At 41.6% G+C, this 17,991-nt stretch overlaps 1 protein-coding gene across 4 annotated transcripts in view; it reads left to right on the top strand.

The window, feature by feature from the left end:
• The window catches only part of DGKI (diacylglycerol kinase iota), a 396,652-nt gene that overhangs the window by 12,803 nt on the left and 365,858 nt on the right, over window positions 1–17,991 (top strand). The gene's annotated exons all lie outside the window — the stretch shown is intronic.

The raw sequence follows: 17,991 nt of genomic DNA, 5'->3' as shown, positions 1-17,991 counted from the left end.
TGGTGACTTCTCATTGAGGCAGACTTGCTTATTTGTTTGTTAACCTCAGAAGTATTACCATACATAATGTCTATGGATTTAGATACATGATTTTTCTCACCTTCTAGACATCCACCTTGTTGTGGTAGAAGATACATGGATTTAGAGTCAGGCAGCCTTGGATCTGAATCACTTTACTGCTTCTGTGGCCCTTAGCAGGCTATATAGCCTCTGTGAGCCTCAGTTTCTTCATCCATAAAATGAAAATAATGTCTACAGGTTAGTATTGTAACAAGGGATCATTCAGATTAACTTTGGAAAAGTTTTCTCCTATTAAGCCTTTGGAAAACATGAGTTTCTATTTTTTTTTTGTATTTTGGTTATTATTATTGGCTTGGTTTTCTTTCTAGGCCTTGGGTTCTCCTTCACTTTATGTAGAATATGATCTTCTTGTAGTAGATAGATTTGAGTCCTGCCAACATAATTTTTCTGAATTGGCTTCTTGTCTTTTCTTTACCAATAGCTGCCTATTCAGTTCAGCTGCCTGATCAACATCTTGTCTCTCAATTCCTGTGTGCCCTCACAGATCTATTAAAGCATCCTGAGAGGAGGGTCCCTCAGGGTCACCGGGTTTCAGGGCTCCAGCTTTTCCTGGGGATCAGAATACCCCTTCAGGGGCCAGCACGCTAAGGCAGTAATGTGTTTCTCTGGCCAAACGCCTGATAGTATCTTCTTGGCAAGTTCATTATTTATTCCCCCTTACTGGTGTGAGGGTTTTCCCAAAGTGTCATGTCTTTGCAGAGTTTTTCCTACCCTTCTGTGCTATACGTGTGGTACAATTTTATGCATTTGTTTTTGCTAATATGAAATAAATCCCATTATCAATTATTCCAAGGGATTTTGCAGATGATTTTACTGTTCAGAATAAGAGGAGTGTTCCGTGAATCATGGAGCTGCTTTGGTACACAGTTTGTAGAAGTAAAATGTGGTATAATGTAATTGACCCATGGGTCCCTTCTTGTACAGAGTGTCACTTGCTGAGAAGTAGGCAAAAAAGGGAGTGGATTTCTGCATCTGGCAATTCACCCCCATCCTGCAAGAGTAACTCATAGAGCAGCTTATTCCATTGTGACACTGACTCACCCTTCCTCTCTCCACCCCCATTGTCTAGTTCTGATGTGTTCTGTCCCCACTAATTCTAGGGTCACACTGACTTATGCCTTCTTCATCCTAAGTGGGGAAGAAAGCTTGTCTGTGTTGGTGAAAGTACAAAAATAGAAATGCCATAACTTTTAATGCAAACAATATATGTTTGTTGAATGTATGAATACAACAACTTGGAATAACTGCTGACAGTGTTTCCAAATATTTTGGGTCTATTTAAGTAAAGAGACATGAATAATTTGAAACTGGCATTCTTTTTCTTCTTCTTTTTTTTTGAATTAGCAATACATGTGATGAAACCTTAAAAACAAATTCTCATAGTTAAGAGCGGTTGCCTTTAGTGAGCAGGATGGGGAACAGATTTGGGGGCTTAGGTCATTCATTATAAACCATTCTGCAGGCTTCCTTTTTTCTAACCAGATGTGTGTATTACTTTAATGTTTTTTTGATACCTCCCTTAAGTAGGCCCAGTCCAGTTTAAGTGCAATCTTTTGAGTGCCTCGTGTCAGACACTGTGCCAGTCACCCAGGGCTCCAGGGTGAATCAGGAATAGCTCTTACATGTGAATTCACAGTCTAGTTGGGGAGACAGAACAGACCAAAAGCAGATAATATTTAAATAACGTGATGCTGGCTAAGAGAGAGGTAGCCATGGAGTTAAGTATCTTCCTCTCCATTTTATCCAGCCTTTTGTTTTAAAATTCTACCTTTATGATGTATTTCAACAGAGTTCTGTGTCATAATTTTGGATTTAGTGGAAAAAGAACAGATGAGATTTTCTTGTTACCTTAATTTTCCCAACATGGAAGATTCGGGAATGAAGAAGGACACTGCAAAGAGTGAGGCCTAAAAACCAGTCATGATTTTTATTTTGCTACTTTCTTTACGGACACGAATGCACACAGTGTAGAGCAGCCTTAACTCTGAATTGGAACAAGGTCGTGTAAGTGCCAGGACGTTATTTCCAGAAGCCCACAGCTGCCGATTCCTACACCCAGTGATTTCCACTGCCTTTTCATGATTCTGGAATTCCCAAGAACAGTGTCATCTTATTAGAAGGTATTTCCCAGTTCGAACTGGAGACAAACCAACCTTCCCTCACAGGCTGAGTCCTTCTGGTTTTACTGCCAAAGCTTCCAGACTCACCCAGGGTCTGTTGGACATATTTGAATGAATCTGTCAGATTGTTCAGTAGTTAATGAGGCCACACTTTCCATGAAGACCGTAGTGGCATCATTTTGATTGTACCAACAATTGTATCAAGTCATGATGATTTTTTAAATATCATTGAAATATATCATTAAAATATTATTGAGATAAAGATGCATGTTTATCGGTATCTATTTATTCCTTTCTCTTGTTTAAGAGAGAATTTACTTAGATGTGTACAAAACTGCTTTCTGGCATACTTAATTTTATGGGTTTCTGATTTCCACATCACTAAAAGTATCTGGAATACCTATGATGCAATGTGAATCTTGTTTCCACTAACTAGTAGGTAAATGCTTTGTTAGAGATTTAAGAAAGTTGGCCGGGCACGGTGGCTCACACCTGTAGTCCCAGCACTTTGGGAGGCTGAAGCGGGTGGATCACCTGAGGTCCGGAGTTTGAGACCAGCCTGGCCAACATGGCGAAACCCCATCTCTACTAAAAATACAAAAATTAGCTGGACATGGTGGCACGCACCTGTGATCCTAGCTACTCAGGAGGCTGAGGCAGGAGAATCGCTTGAACCTGGGAGGTGGAGGTTGCAGTGAACTGAGATTGCACCACTGCACTCCAGCTTAAGTGACAGAGGTGAGACTCCATCTCAAAAAAAAAATAAATAAATAAAAATAAAGAATGAATATAATTGCAAAGATAAAACATAAACCTAGATTGGGAATAAGAAGCAGAATTATACCAAAATGGAAGCTGACCATCACACAGATTCACTCTTTATTTACTCATTCAAAGCTTGCCTCACATACCGTAGGTAAAGTAGGTAACTCTTTCTGATTTTTTTGGTTCACTTCAAGACTATATGATCTTGAAATTTTAAATAAATAAGCTAAAAAGGCCCTAAAATATTTTATTAAAACCCACTGAGTATAATTTATTGATTTTTATAAAACTAATTCTTTTTTTTTCTATTTTACTTGTAAGTTTTGGGATATGTGTGTAGAATGTGTAGGTTTGTTACACAGGTATACATGTGCCATGGTGGTTTGCTGCACCTATCAACCCGTCATCTAGGTTTTAAGCCCCTCATGCATTAGATATTTGTCCTAATGCTCTCCCTCCCCTGCCTCCCACCCCCAGACAGGTCCTGATGTGTGTTGTTCCCCTCCCTGTGTCCATGTGTTCTCACTGTTTCACTCCCGCTTATGAGAGAGAACATGCAGTGTTTGGTTTTCTGTTCCTGCGTTAGTTTGCTGAGAATGATGGCTTCCAGCGTCATCCATGTCCCTGCAAAGACATTTCATTCTTTTTTTATGGCTGCATAGTATTCTGTGGTGTATATGTGCCACATTTTCTTTATCCAGTCTATTATTGATGGGCATTTGGGTAGATTCTAAGTCTTTGCTATTGTAAATAGTGCTGCAGTAAACATACATGTGCATGTGTCTTTATAGAACAATGATTTATAATCCTTTGGGTATATACCCAGTAATGGGATTGCCGGGTCCAATGGTATTTCTGGTTCTAGATCCTTGAGGAATCGCCACACTGGCTTCCACAATGGTTAAACTAATTTACACTCCCACCAACAGTGTAAAAGCGTTCCCATTTCTCCACAGCCTTGCCAGCATCTATTGTTTCCTGACTTTTTAACAATTGCCATTCTGACTGGCATGTGATAGTATCTCATTGTGGTTTTGATTTGCATTTCTCTAGTGATCAGTGATGATGAGCTATTTTTCATGTTTGTTGGCCGCATAAATGTCTTCTTTTGAGAAGTGTCTGTTCATATCCTTTGCCCACTTTTTGATGGAGTGGTTTTTTTTCTTGTAAATTTGTTTAAGTTCCTTGTAGATTCTGGATATTAGACCTTTGTCAAATGAGTAGATTGCAAAAATTTTCTCCCATTCCGTAGGTTGCCTGTTGACTCTGATGGTAGTTTCTTTTGCTGTGCAGAAGCTCTTTAGTTTAATTAGATCTCACTTGTCAATTTTGGCTTTTGTTGCAATTGCTTTTGGTGATAAAACTAATTCTTAATTGTTATCACTCAGTGAATGGTACTAGTTTGATCTTCCCTTGCTGATTAATCCTGTTCTTTCCAGTTCACTTGAAACCCATTTCTTTGACTCAGATAGCTTTCACTTTAGTTCCAAATTTTCAGGGACATTTGGTACCAAACTCTTCTTACAGAACTTTACCCTCGACCGCCATTGCTGGATCTGCCACAGTCAGAGTTCATCTACCGGGTCTAACACGTCCCGGCTTTTGCATTTTCTCCGATGTCTCCCTTGGGTGTCGCAGAAGCAGCAAGAGATTATTATCATGTAGTAGGGCTCCGTAATCAGAATGCGAAATCCCTATGCTAAATGCTGTCTTTTCTCAGAATTTCCTGACCCACTTTCTATTTTTTGAGAAGACAAAATTGACTTTTTTTTCTGACTTCTTCAGAAATCTCTTATAGTGACTGGTATTTTCATCTGCTGGCACCTCTGACAATGACTATTACAACGTGCCTCAGAATACAGAGTGCTAACACCTCATCTTCTAAAAGAAATGCTTCCTCTGTAAAAGTGTTTTCTCTGATGAAGCCACCATATAGACCATTGAATAGGAACTGCAGAAGACTCCAGAACACAATTTGATAGCCGTTCAGCCAAGCGGCCGCAACTTCTTTTGTCCCCGAGTGTGAAGGAGGCAGCCCAAAGAAGGTTGGCTCTGGAGTAGGAAGGCAAGCATACGGGAAAAGAGGGGCCAGAGAAGGGCAGGATGGGGCAAAGATTCAGGGCACCTTATGTAATGAGGCACAGCGTGATTCTGCCCGGGGCCTGTGCGTGCATGCAGTCGGGTTGCCTCCCTTTCCCCTGGAAGTGTGCCCTTTGCTTACTTTTTGTTTGGTTTTAAAGCAGCTGGAAAGGATATTTTTTTGCTCAGAATTGGTGCTTAGCTTTTGCAGAAGCTGCTTCTTGAGAGTCGTCCCTTGTCATCCTTCTGGGTTTTAGCTCAGTGTGACAAAGCTATTTAAAATATGTGTGTTTTTAAATGATTCTAAAAATAAAGTATTCACATTGTTATGCCTCACTCCCTCCCCACTATTGAGTACTGCTCCCCTGACAGCAACTTTCCATTTCTCTAGCTTATCATTCTGGTATTTATTTATATCCGCGTTTCTAAATACTATGTTTATACTATGATCATTTGATTTGCCAATTGTAGACATTATCTATTAGGTTGGTGCAAAAGTAATTTTGGTTTTGCCAAGATGATAGTATTAGGTACCGACCTAATACTATCATCTTTCTATGAGATGGTACCATTTTAGATGAACATCTTGTGTCCACTTAACATCCTCCCTCTTTCTGCAGCTTCCTCATATATGTACATCAAAGTTCTTGGTTAGATTCATGATCAGATTATTTGTTTTTTGTTTGTTTGTGTTTGTTTTGTAGGGACAGGGTCTTGCTGTGTTCCCCAGTCTGGCCTTGGAGTCCCGGCTTCAGGTGATCCTTCTGCCTCTCATACTGGAATATTATATAATATTTTAAAAAATAGCTCACCTTTATTATGTATTTTCTGGGTGCAAGACACTGTTGAAGAGCTTTAGACGTGTATTAACTAATCTTCATAGCAACCATGTAAAGCAGATACTGTTATTCTTTCCATTTTGCAGATATGGACATTGAGACCTGGGTTAACTAACTTTCCAAAGTCAGATAGGTAGTAGTTGGTGGAGCCAGATTTCAAACCAAAGTAAATCAGGCTCCAGAGTCTACTTTTAACCACTACACTTTTTAAATGATTAAGATTTTATAAATACTATTTATAGTGGAGCCACATGTATACTATATCTCTTCTCCTTCTCGTCTCTTCTCTTCTCTTCTCTTTTCTTTTCTTTTGGAACTCTTATTAGATAGAAGTTGTATGTCCTGAATTTATCCTCTAATTTTCTTACCTTTATCTCTTCATTACCTTTGACCTACATTCTGGGAGATTGCTTTAACTTTATCTTTTAACTCTTACCAAAGAGTTTTTTTTCTCCTGTGACACTTTAAAAGCCCAGTAGCTGTTTCTTATTTTTGTTCTGTTCTTTTATTTTTCAGTTCTTTCTTCCTAATTGAGTACTTTGGCCCTGTCTTTCATATTGGTGGCTTTCCTGCAATGGCAGGAGATCTGCAGCCATCAGGTCACATACATGAACAAGGCTCTGAAGAGCTGACAGGATACCTTCTGTGGGTGGCCCAGGCTCATCTGGTAGTGGCCCCCCCATCAGGTCACATACATGAATAAGGCTCTGAAGAGCTGACAGGACACCTTCTGTGGGTGGCCCAGGCTCGTCTGGTAGTGGCCCCCCACTGCAGAGTGGTCTAGGATCACAGATCTGTTCAGTTGGAGGATCCTCAGATGTCAGCATCTGGAAGCTTTTCCCTTGGGCTGGCCAGAATCTCCATAATAGAACCACCCAGACTTGTTCCTGGGGCTGTACACCTGCTGCAGGTGTTGTGGGAGCCAAGTTTGGAGCAGGAAACAGGAAGATCTCATTATGGGTGTTGACTTTCACTCAATTCTCCCTTTTCAGACTCACGTTTACCCATGCACCACCCTCACCACCCTGCAAGCCCTCCGTATTTGAGTCCCTAGTTCCTGAGGATCCCTCTTTCAATTTCTCTAGAAAAAAAAATTCCTCCTGTCCTGCCCTGGGTGTGCTGAGTGGGAAGGAGGGGATAAGGAAGATTCTCTTTGCCCTGCAGGAAGTCCATGACACTTCCAATTCCTCCTCCAATTCCTCAGCTTTTCTGAGGGGCTCCGTGCAAATTGGCTTGCTTTTTCTTGGTTTTGCTCTTTGAGATTTGTAGCTTTCTTTGTGCTAATAGGTTAGTAATAACTTGTCAATTCACTTTCCATCTTCCAGAAGACTGTTAACATTTATTTCTACCTCTCCATTTCTCTGTGTCCTTGTGGAACTTTACTTTTTAAAAAAACTTAATTACTTTCATTATGTTGGAGGTTGGGAAGAGAGTAGAGATGAACATCATGTTGACACAACCATACTTGATGGAAGTCTGATTAGATCACCATTGGAAATATTTGTTTCTTAGAGGTTGCTTCATTTTCTTGTTAGGCTGGAGGATCCCATGATATTTGTCTCAGAATAACGGGAGGGTTCACTTTTCATTCTATTTGAGCTTTACTGGTGTATACCTTTCTTCCTTTCCTCTTAGGATCGTAAGTCCTGAATAATCTTGTTCTAGCTCTTTTCTCCTCTTATCTTCATCTGTAAATGAAAGGGGCTGAGAGCTGGTTTCAGGCAGGAACTAGATCTGACATTTAGGAAATCTCCTCTTCAGGTAGCTTCTCTTGGCCTTTTCCTTTCAGTGGTATTTTCTGAAAACCTGACTTGCCATACTGATTTAAATGCCTGATACCAGTGTAAGGTATAGATGTGACTTCTCCTAGGAACATAGATAAAGCTTTGGGGATGAAATTGACAATAGAGTGTGTCTCCTTTCTCTCTTTAGCCAGTGGGAAGGTTGGGTGACTTGGGGCTGCAGGCTTCCGGGAGGCCTCCGTATCATATGCTGCCTGTCCTTAGAGTCCATCCAGACCTGAGGGCTACTTAGCTGAATTGTTTAGTAAATGACGTGGGATTCAGCTGCATCATCTCACGAAGACTCTCATGTTGACTTATCATTACAAAGGGCTGATGGTGGCAGTGGTTCTAAACCTTGACAAGTGAATGGTTTCTGCAGGAAGGCTCTTTGGAAGACTGTGACGTCACAGACAAGACATGGAATATCATTAGTGAGGTCATTTTAAAATTCTCAGATCTTGGACTTGCTCTGGGCAGTGACTTTGCCAGCAAGTTGGAAGAGGGCACAAGAAGTGTGCTCATCAAATTTGTGGCAGACACAAAACTGGAAAGGATGGCCAATGTAATTGATGACAAAAATATGTCTCAAAATGATGTGGATATGCTGGAATGCTGGGTTAAAAATAACACAATGGCATTTCAAAGGGATAAATGTAAAATCTTATTTTGGAATAAAAAAATCAATGATACATAATGGTGGGAGAAAAAAATCTACTGGCAGTAGTTCTGGTAGAGAAAGACACTGAAGTTTTATTTGACTAAAAGCTCAATATAAGCCACTAAATCTGACTGAGGCAACTAAAAAGCTGCATTAATGGAACATTAATATATTGAACTCAGGAAGTAACACCCCTCTTCAATGGTTGGACTGCACCTGGCGCCTCGTGTTTGCCCAGAGAAGGGCAATTAGCAGGTGCCTGAGGGTCTGGAAGCATGTCTCAGGAGAAACCATGGAAGGAACTGAGTATGTTCAGATGGAAAAGAAAACTGTCATCTTCTTATTAGCTGTGAAACTTTAGGCAAGTTACCCTGGAAGCCCCTGTAGCCGCTTGGGTAAAATGTGGAAGGGGACCATTTCTCTGTGGTGTAGGTAGGGGGTAGAAAGCAGAAAGTACCGGAGGAAGAGATTGGAGAGGTAGGAGGTGGGGATGGGATTGAGAACATATTCATAGCTCAGGATAAGGCATTTGCAGTTTATCCTGAGCTGCAGGAAAATAATATGGGCACTGTATTATCTTTCAAACCAGGACATTCAGAGTGAAAGCCAGGCTTATTCAATACAACAGGACAAAAGGTACCAACTAGGGCTGTTGCAGGTACCCTAGACAAACCAGGAGGAAAGGCCATACTGCCGAAGAGCACTGTCAGTAGAGGACATCTGCCTTTTGGGGTGGTGAGTGATCTGCCTTTGGAGGCATCTAAGCAGGGCTTGAATGAACTTTTCTTGTGGACCAGCACAAGAGAAGTTGGGTGGAAATGAACGAAATGAACTTTCAGATCCTTATTGAGTACTGCTACAAGGGATGCTGTGTTAGAGAATATATGAAACAAGTTAAACAGGAGCCATCCTGGCTCTCTGCAAATTCTTTTAGATGTGTATATTTGGCAAAAAGAGGGCAGAAAAAGGAAGTCTGACCCTTTCTCAATGTAAAAGTTCCTTCTGAAGGATGAAATTAACTTAAAGGTTCAGAATCTGTTCACCTGGAACAATAATTCTGGTGTGCTCAGGAAGCTTTTTAAAAACACAGCTTCCCAGGGTGCCACCCTGGACTTAAAGAGTCAGAGGAGGGGAGGGGCACTGTAAGGAATATGATCTGTCCTAGGGCAACACCGTTCACATCTAGGGTGAGCATCCACCTACTGCATGTTTAGTAAATATTCGTGGGCTCTGTGCCTAGATCTGTGATAGCATCTGATCAAAGTCGATGTAGGAGCCATCACTTGACACTTTTAGGGGCTTAAAATAAATGTTGTGACAATGTGCAAACACTGAACAAATGCCAAAGCAGGTAGACGACCTGTCCCTTATTTAGCGGTCTGTTTTTCAGGCCTAGACTACCTATCCTTACTGGTTAGAAGTATTACAGCATGCTTTGCTAGTTATTACAAGAGGCTGAAAATTGCTCTATGTGGAGGATGAGGCCTTACTGGAGACTTGGAGCAGACAGGCATGGCCTGAAATTCTCTCTGGATGAGGAAGGTATAAGGAAACACTGGCCTGAGCTACATGAGTCAAACCTTTTTAGCCCAGATGAATTACATTCTATATACAGAGAGAAGCTAGTGAATTACTATTTAGAATCTTTGGAGAATCATGGATAATAAATGGGACAGGAGCTGGAAAGCTGAGATACGCAAACATTTTCTAAGTTTTCAAAAATGAGAATACTTTGGATTTCACACACTGTAGATGAGAGAATCTGACATCATTTCCATAAAACATTCTTGAACAGGTTATGAAACAGGCAGTTTGGGAGTCGTTGGACAGGAGATGAGTGATCCCTAAATGCAAACACTGGCCCACTGAGAATGTTAAGCCAAAGCAGCATGATTTCTTTTTGGGAAAATTAAAGTTGCAAAGCCTTAAATAGAGCAAATACAACAGATGTGGCATATCTAGGATCCTGCGAGACATTTGAGGTACACGTCAGTTCACACCCGTAGCTTCGTGGACAAGACTGGTGCATATAAACTGTATAATAGGACAGTCAGATAGTCAGATAGCATCATTCTTGTTTGAATGGCCTCTCCAGTATTTCACAGACAGGCAGACATTTGACAGTAGTCATTCTGTTGCCTATAAAAGTATAAAAGTTTCCAGTCCTTTGCAGTCCTTACCATACCACTTGAGTGAATGAGCACCTAACCAGAGAGAATTCTCATGTGGACTCTGTACCTTGGCCCCTGATTTGACACTTTTCATCAGCAATTTAGATGAGAATAAAGAGACATGGAAATCAAAATGCTAAGTGATATGAAATTGGGAGGGAAAATGAATACTTTGGATGAGGCCGTAAGGTTTTGAACAGATACGAATAGCCGGGCAATGGAGCTAAACCCTACTGGAATCATTCTTTGTCACTCTCTCCACAATATTAAATTCCCTATTTGTCTGGAACAGGCTAGGTGCTGAGATCAGGAGATGCACATGCCATAGCAGGGAGAGCAGGAGGCAGACGTATCCTGTAATACTTTGGTGGAGGTCAGCCCAGGATGCTATAAGAGCACACATGAACTGGATCTCATGAAAGCTTGAGGTGGGTGAGGGCTTGGGGAGAGCTATTGAACCGAGCAAGGAGATCAGATATCTGGAGAAGGTGATATTTGAATGGTTTTGAAAAAAAGGAGTTAGCTGTGATCCATGCTGGGGTGAGGGTGTTCCACATTCAGGCAGCAACTATAATGGTGTCATAACCAGGACCTGGGTGTGAGACAACATGGAAAACCAATTTGCAATGCTCATCAATGGCAGAGAACTGGAAGAGAGAGAAGTGTTACATATTTTTCTCACTTTAGTGTTCCCTGCTGCTGGAGTATAGAATGTGAGAAAGACTCTAGGGATACTCTAAAAAGGAGCAGTTGTAACATAAAGGGCATGCTCTTTTATCTTAGAGGCCAGCATTTTCCAAACTTACCTGATAATTAGAATCACTTGGTCCTTGTTACAAATGTTCTCAGGCCACTTTCTTGGCAAATCTGATTTCAGGTGTGTCAGAGTGTTTCCCAGGAATCTATTAAGAAGATTGCTAGTTAAGTTTGGGATATACTGTTATAGACCATGGGGAACTATTGGAGATTTAATATCGGGAATGAACGGGTCACATTGGCATTAAAGTGGGCTGTTCTGGCTACTGTATACGGAATGATTTGAGAGGGGTAAATACATTTGATACTCTAGGCCAGAAATAATGAGAAATAATTAAGAAAATCAGTAATAGTAGACAGCTATTGGCTTGAGAGAGACTGAAGTGGAACCAAGTGGGTTTAATTACTACCTGGACTTAGAAAATGAGGGATGAGGACGAGGTGATTGACGGCACCAGTTTTCAGGCTCGGGCTTCTAGGTGGTGCCATTTATTGGGATAGAATCTTGCTTTGGTCAAGTTGAGTTTAGGCTGCCTGTGAGACATTGAGATGGAGATATCCAGTAGGCAGATATATGGGTCTGGAGTCTAGGAGAGAAGTCTGGAGGAACATAGAGATTTGCAGGCCTACCATCTACTATGGTAGTTAAAGTCTTGGGTATAACTCAGATTGCTTAGTGAGAATGTTTAGTTGAGAGGAACAGATGGTCCAGAACAGGAATCTGTGGACTATTCTATGAAAGAAAGCTAATGAGGCTTTCAAATGGGAGCCCGAGGGGGAAAATACAGGGAAAGAAGAAGAAAGAGGAGAACATGGTGAAGAGTATCAAGAGGAAGAGATCGCTGAGTGCTGCTGAGGGATTCAGGTAAGAAAATAGTCATTAATGATTTCTGTGTACTTTCTTTGAGTGAGCACTGCTGTGGTTGTTTTGCAAGTGTTGTCTTATTTAATCACCACAATAGCCAGGTGAGTTAGCCCCTGCTATTTACGTCAAGGAAATATGGGGAAACTGAGGCGGCAGAAAGGGTAAATAACTTGACTAAAGGCACACAGTTGATAAATGCCAGGGCCAAGATTTGAACATAAATGAAAGGATGCCGAAGTCCTGTGTGATGACCACCACAATCACTTGTTAGGAAATACAGTGGCAAAAAGGCTACAAAGGGCCTGCAGAATTTAACAAGAGGGAAGCTTCATAACCTTGGCTCTGGCATGGTCCTGAAGCAAACCACTGTGCAGTGGGTTGAAGGCAAAACAAAGAAACAGACAGAAAGGGGAGATGACTTTCCAAAAAGGTGAGTGGCTGGTTATCAGAGGGTAATATGGGCCAACTAGGGATGTTGTTTTAAGATGGGAAATTGTGTTTCAATGCTGAGAGGAAAGAGTAGGTAGAGAGAAATTGGTTTAAGATTCAAGAAAGGAAATTGTGGTTGAATTAAGATCTCTAAGGAGGCATGAGATAACAGAGTCCAGAACAGCCTAAAGGGAATTGCCTGGACTAGAGGTGGAAATGTCATCCCTCTGGACCGGAAGGAAGGAGGGATATAACATAAGGATGCAAGAGGAGGGGAAGGATTATCTCTTTGAAGCAGGATGTAAGGTCTTATTCTGAGGGGTGGCTTGTTGGGTGAAGTGGTATTAGTGGACCTCAGCAGGCCCATCAAATAACTTTAGCCATCAGCTTCTTTTTGCCAACCTAGATAGTTCCTATTGGACTTCCCCCTTCTAGCTCTCCTTTCTCCTCCGTTTCTGGAGCCTGTGTAGAACCTTCATTTTCAATCACTGCTTGTTGCTGTCATGAGTGGTGCTTTTCCATTCGGGAACAGAAAAGAAACCCTCCCGATAAAATCCAGTAGACTAGAGTGGGGTGGGGGGAAGGAACAGTGATGACTGTTCTTTCCTTTTATCCCTCAGGGAAAGAAGGGGACGAAGATGGGGCGGGAGGGAAGTAGTGAAGGCTGCAGAGGTGGGAAGAACCAGGAGGTGGGCTGGAGCGGAGCCAGCTTGTTTAGCAAGCAAAGCAGATAAAGATTAGAGTAACCATGACAACAGGCTGCTGGCAAAGGCGCTCAGCATTTGGGGAGGAGAGAGGGAGGTGGAATGGCTTGGCTGGGTATAAGCCCAGAGTTTTGGAAAATGCCATTTCTTCCCGCAGGGCTCTTGGCTGTTAGAGAAATCACCATAGTCACCAACAGTGAGTGCAAGGGAAAGAAAGGAGAGGGCCCGCAGGAAAGATTAGTAGGTGAGGTGGGCTCTGCCGATTCAAAGAAAGAGGGAGTGACTCCTCTGTGACTGGACGCACAGAAGTGGATTAGGAGGATTCCGTGTCAATTGCCTCAGTCTATCTGTGTGTCTCAGGGTACATATATTTTTCTGTTTAGCTCTATTTTCTCACTCATGCTGTGGTAGCAAAGGCGCCACAACTAGTATGCCTTTTTGTTTCTAGTTTTTCAGGATACCACATTTTTTACTTCTGGACAATGAGGCATGAGAATATCAAGACTCTTTTTAAAATTTTTTTCTGAGGATGCTCAAAGCGTGTGTGAGGGAGGGAGGGACGAAAAGGAGGAGAGAGAAACAGAGAAAGAAAGGGAGAATTAGTTCATCTTGGTGTAAACTCTTCACCCAGCCTAGGCCTGTAATTAGTTAAGAATTTCTTGGAAATCTTTTACCCTTGTTCTATTGCCACCCACTTCTATAGCTGCTTGAGAATCTCTATCAATAAGAATGTAGAGGGGCTGGGCGTGGTGGCTTACGCCTGTAATCTCAGCACTTTGGGAGGCTGAGGCGGGCAGATCACCTGAGGTCAGGAGTTCGAGACGAGCCTGGCCAACATGGTGAAACCCTGTCTCTACTAAAAATACAAAAATTAGCCAGGTGTGGTGGCAGGCGCCTGTAATCCCAGCTACTTGGGATGCTGAGGCAAGAGAATTGCTTGCACCTGGGAGGCGGAGGTTGCAGTGAGCTGAGATCGCTCCATTGCACTCCAGCCTGGGGGACAAGAGTGAGACTTCATCTCAAAAACATAAAGAAAAAAATAAAAAAAAGAAAGTAGAGCAGCCATAGAAAATAATGAAATTATGTCATTTGCAGCAAAATGGATGGAGCTGGAGGCCATTGTCTCAGTGAACTAAGATAACTAAGTGAACTAGAAAACAGAAAATCAAATATTGTGTGTTGTCACTTATAAGTAGGCGCTAAACAGTGGGTACACATGGACACAAACATGAAAGTAATAGACACTGAGAGCTCCAAAAGCTGAGGGAGTAGGAGAGGGAGGGGGTTGAAAAATTACCTATTGGGTACAATGTTCACTGTTTGGGTAATGAGTATACTTGAAGCCTAATCCCCACCAGTATGCCATGTACCCATGTAACAAGCATGCACATGTATCCCCTGAATCTAAAATAAAATTTAAAAAATTTAAGAAGAATATAGATACTTTTAACATCTGTGAATATAGTTGTCCCTTTGTGAGTAAGCCCAAAGCACCTATGTGGGAAAAGTAAAAAAAATGGTATGATTACAAACAAGTGGTGCTTTAGGTTTGAGTATCTATCTCCTGATAACACCCAGTGTGATCTTGCCCAAAAAAGCACCAACACTGTTGCGAAGGACATATCAGACTTTTCCTTAGTCTGATATGTCAGACTGAGATACATATATATATATATAAAATATAAATATATATAAATATATATATATAATTTATTTATTATTATTATTTTTGAGACAGAGTCTTGCTCTGTCACTTAGACTTGAGTGCAGTGGTGCAACCTTGGCTCACTGCAACCTCTGCTTCCCAGGTTCAAGTGGTTCTCCTACCTCAGCCTCCCGAGTAGCTGGGATTACAGGCACCCACCATCATGCCCGGCTAATTTTTATATTTTTAGTAGAGATGGGGTTTCATTGTGTTGGCCAGGCTAGTCTCAAACTCCTGAACTCAAGTGATCCATCCACCTCAGCTTCCCAAAATGCTGGGAATACAGGCGTAAGCCACCGCACATGGCCTCTGAGATATGTTTTTAATATAAAGTGTATCACAAGCATGGCTTTGAGAGGAGAGTCCACTCCCTTCCTTTTCTACCAGACTACTTCTTCGTTGCCTACAGAAATGGATGCTGGAGCTACCACTTGGGCCAGGACCTGAGTCCCAGAATGAGCCTCAGGGAGGTAGGAGCCCTATAGCTCACCCAGGGGCTTATAGACCCCGCTGGTTCCATAGGTGTGGGTGTCACAGATATCATTTCTGAGATTTCTCCATTTTGATTGAGGAGGAGGTAGTAAAGTGGATTCATTTCCATTTCCAAATCTCTTTCCTTCCAAATAAGCATGTATAGCCCAAGATATTGGAAAAAGAAGGTTCTTTTGCACAAAGGAAACTTAAACCAGGAGAAACAGGACGTGAGCTTTGTTCTGAACTGTCATAAGTAGCTGTGAAAAGAGAAAACATAAAGAAGACTGATTTCCCCAGGGTGCAGAGGAGAACAAGCTCTCTCAAAGTTGGAAAGAGTGTGTATGATTCTCGAATTTCGCTCTATGTCTTAAACTACTTTTTAAAGAAATATCTACTTCTGCCAGGTGGATATAGTTATCTTGTTCTTCTCAGCTACATTCTAATTCATGAACACATAGATTTGGCCAGCAGTGATTTCAAGTGCCCAGTGCCCTGGGGAACCGGCTTGGCATTGAGATTTTATTGGTTAAGAGAGATTTCCTGAACCAATATTGAGCTGGTTGCCAGGTTCTGGCTTGAACAATTTTTTTTCTAATAGGAAGTAGAGGTGGAGGGACAGGTGTTGAGGGTCAGATAACGGGTACGGTTTTAGACATTTTGAATATGAGCCATTCCCTTCTAGCGGGTCAGGAGAATGGTCTCTGACAGGGAGAGAATGTTGGGACTCCTTACCATATGGGAGTAGCTGGGGCATGAAAGTGGATGACTTCTAGGGAGATCACATGGAGAGGAAGAGGGGCTGAACACAGAATCCCAGCTGACACCAATGGTTAAGAAATGGGAAGATGAGAAGCCTGGGAAGGAGAGGGTGTAGGAAAACTGGGAATGAATCATACACAAAAGTTAGATTAAGAAAGAGTGGTAAAGAGAAGGAAGTGGTTACCAGTGTCTGTGGCTGAAGAGCAGGACTGAGAAATGCTAAGGGGTTCTGTCTCCATGGGGATGGTATTGCTGACTCTGGGGAGACATTTTTCCTGAAGTGAGATGGGGGAAGCCTGAGGACCCAGGTTTAAGAAGTGGATGCAGCGTTAAGTGGAGCAGAACATAGTGTTGGTACCCAGGGCACCAGTGGTGCTTTGAAAAGTCAGGGGCGGCTTTCACGCCTTTATTTTGGGGAGGATTTAAAAAAAAAATCCTGGGAATGATTACTGAGAAATTCCAGAGAAGAAACAAATACAAAAAGGAAATATTAAAAAATATAACCAAACAGTTATATACCCCAAACACATCCAAAATATGTGGAACCCACATGGTTGAGAGAAGAAGGCAGATAAATGTATCTGGATGAGAAATTGAAAATTAAATTGTGGGTAGGTATTAGTGGTCCTTGTGTGGTTAGGTGAGGGCTTTGGAATGGAAGGGCAAGGGAAATGTGTTGGGCAGTTAGCCTTAGGAACACAGTACTAATCAACTCTTAAATCTACACAATGTAGTCTCTGAGGCAAGTTCATTTTAAAATTGGAACTAAAGTTTTTTTTTTTAACCCACAAGTCAAAATGCTTAGTCTTTTAGATCGTAGAGATGGATGAAGTTAAATAGCTCTTTAAGAACAGCACTGCATGGAAAATAACTAGGTTTACTAGCTAAGTTTAGCATATAAAGCTCTTTACTGAATGGCTTCTTTGTCAACCCCAGGCTGGAGGAGTTCAATTCCTTTTTATTTGGTGAATTCCTTAATTGGATTTTGTTTGCCGATCTTACTTTCTCACATTGTAAGATTTTAATAAATCATTATAATCATTCCCTCATGTCTTGCAAAAATAACCTTTCTGACGGTTCCCGAATGACTTTTTTTCTTCTGTGTTTGCATCATGGGATTATTAGTGTAGCTTACAAATGAATCAGAAAAGGGCTGTGCAGCCGAGGGTATATTTCCATTATTTTCTAGGTGTGAACTTGGAGCCTGATAACGAGGAACCTGTGAGGTCACGCTTGGCTGGGAGGGCACAGCAGGTCTTGGCATATTATCTCCTGTCTGGATTATTGATGAGATCCACTGCTTGGAAACAGGAGAGAGATCTCCTATCTGCTTGGTTATTAAAGCCTCTGCAGGAAACAGGTTTATTGGTGATATATGTACACTGGGGCTTCTGTTGCATTCTCAGCTCAGATTCTTCTGTGTCTGTTACTGTTGATGACTGCATAAGGAAGAACTTATTTTGTTCAACTGACGTGTTTGGTGAATGTCTGGCTCAAAATATACCTCTCCTAAGAACTTCCATGACTGACCTTTTGCAAGGCTGAAGGACATGCTTGGTTACCCATTAGGAACCGGACCAGGAACCCAAGTCTTTTTCTTTCAATTTTCAGAGTTTTGCAGTTTGCTCTTTGGCTTGTAGATGCCAATACTTAGAGTTTATATAGTCAGTTTCTGCGATTCTGAGATGTATTTTTTTTTACAATTGCAGGTGGTTGTTTCTCCTCCTACAGTTTGTTTAGCCTCTTTCTCATCCATTATCCTCCAGGCTGTATCTGAAGTGGGCATAGGAGAGGTTGCCCTT

This window comes from Pongo pygmaeus, chromosome 6 (genome assembly GCF_028885625.2).
Source record: "Pongo pygmaeus isolate AG05252 chromosome 6, NHGRI_mPonPyg2-v2.0_pri, whole genome shotgun sequence".
In the NCBI taxonomy this organism is placed as follows: Eukaryota; Metazoa; Chordata; class Mammalia; order Primates; family Hominidae; genus Pongo; species Pongo pygmaeus.
The sequence above is the reverse complement of the archived record's forward strand: the minus strand, read 5'-3'. Positions and strand labels throughout refer to the sequence as shown.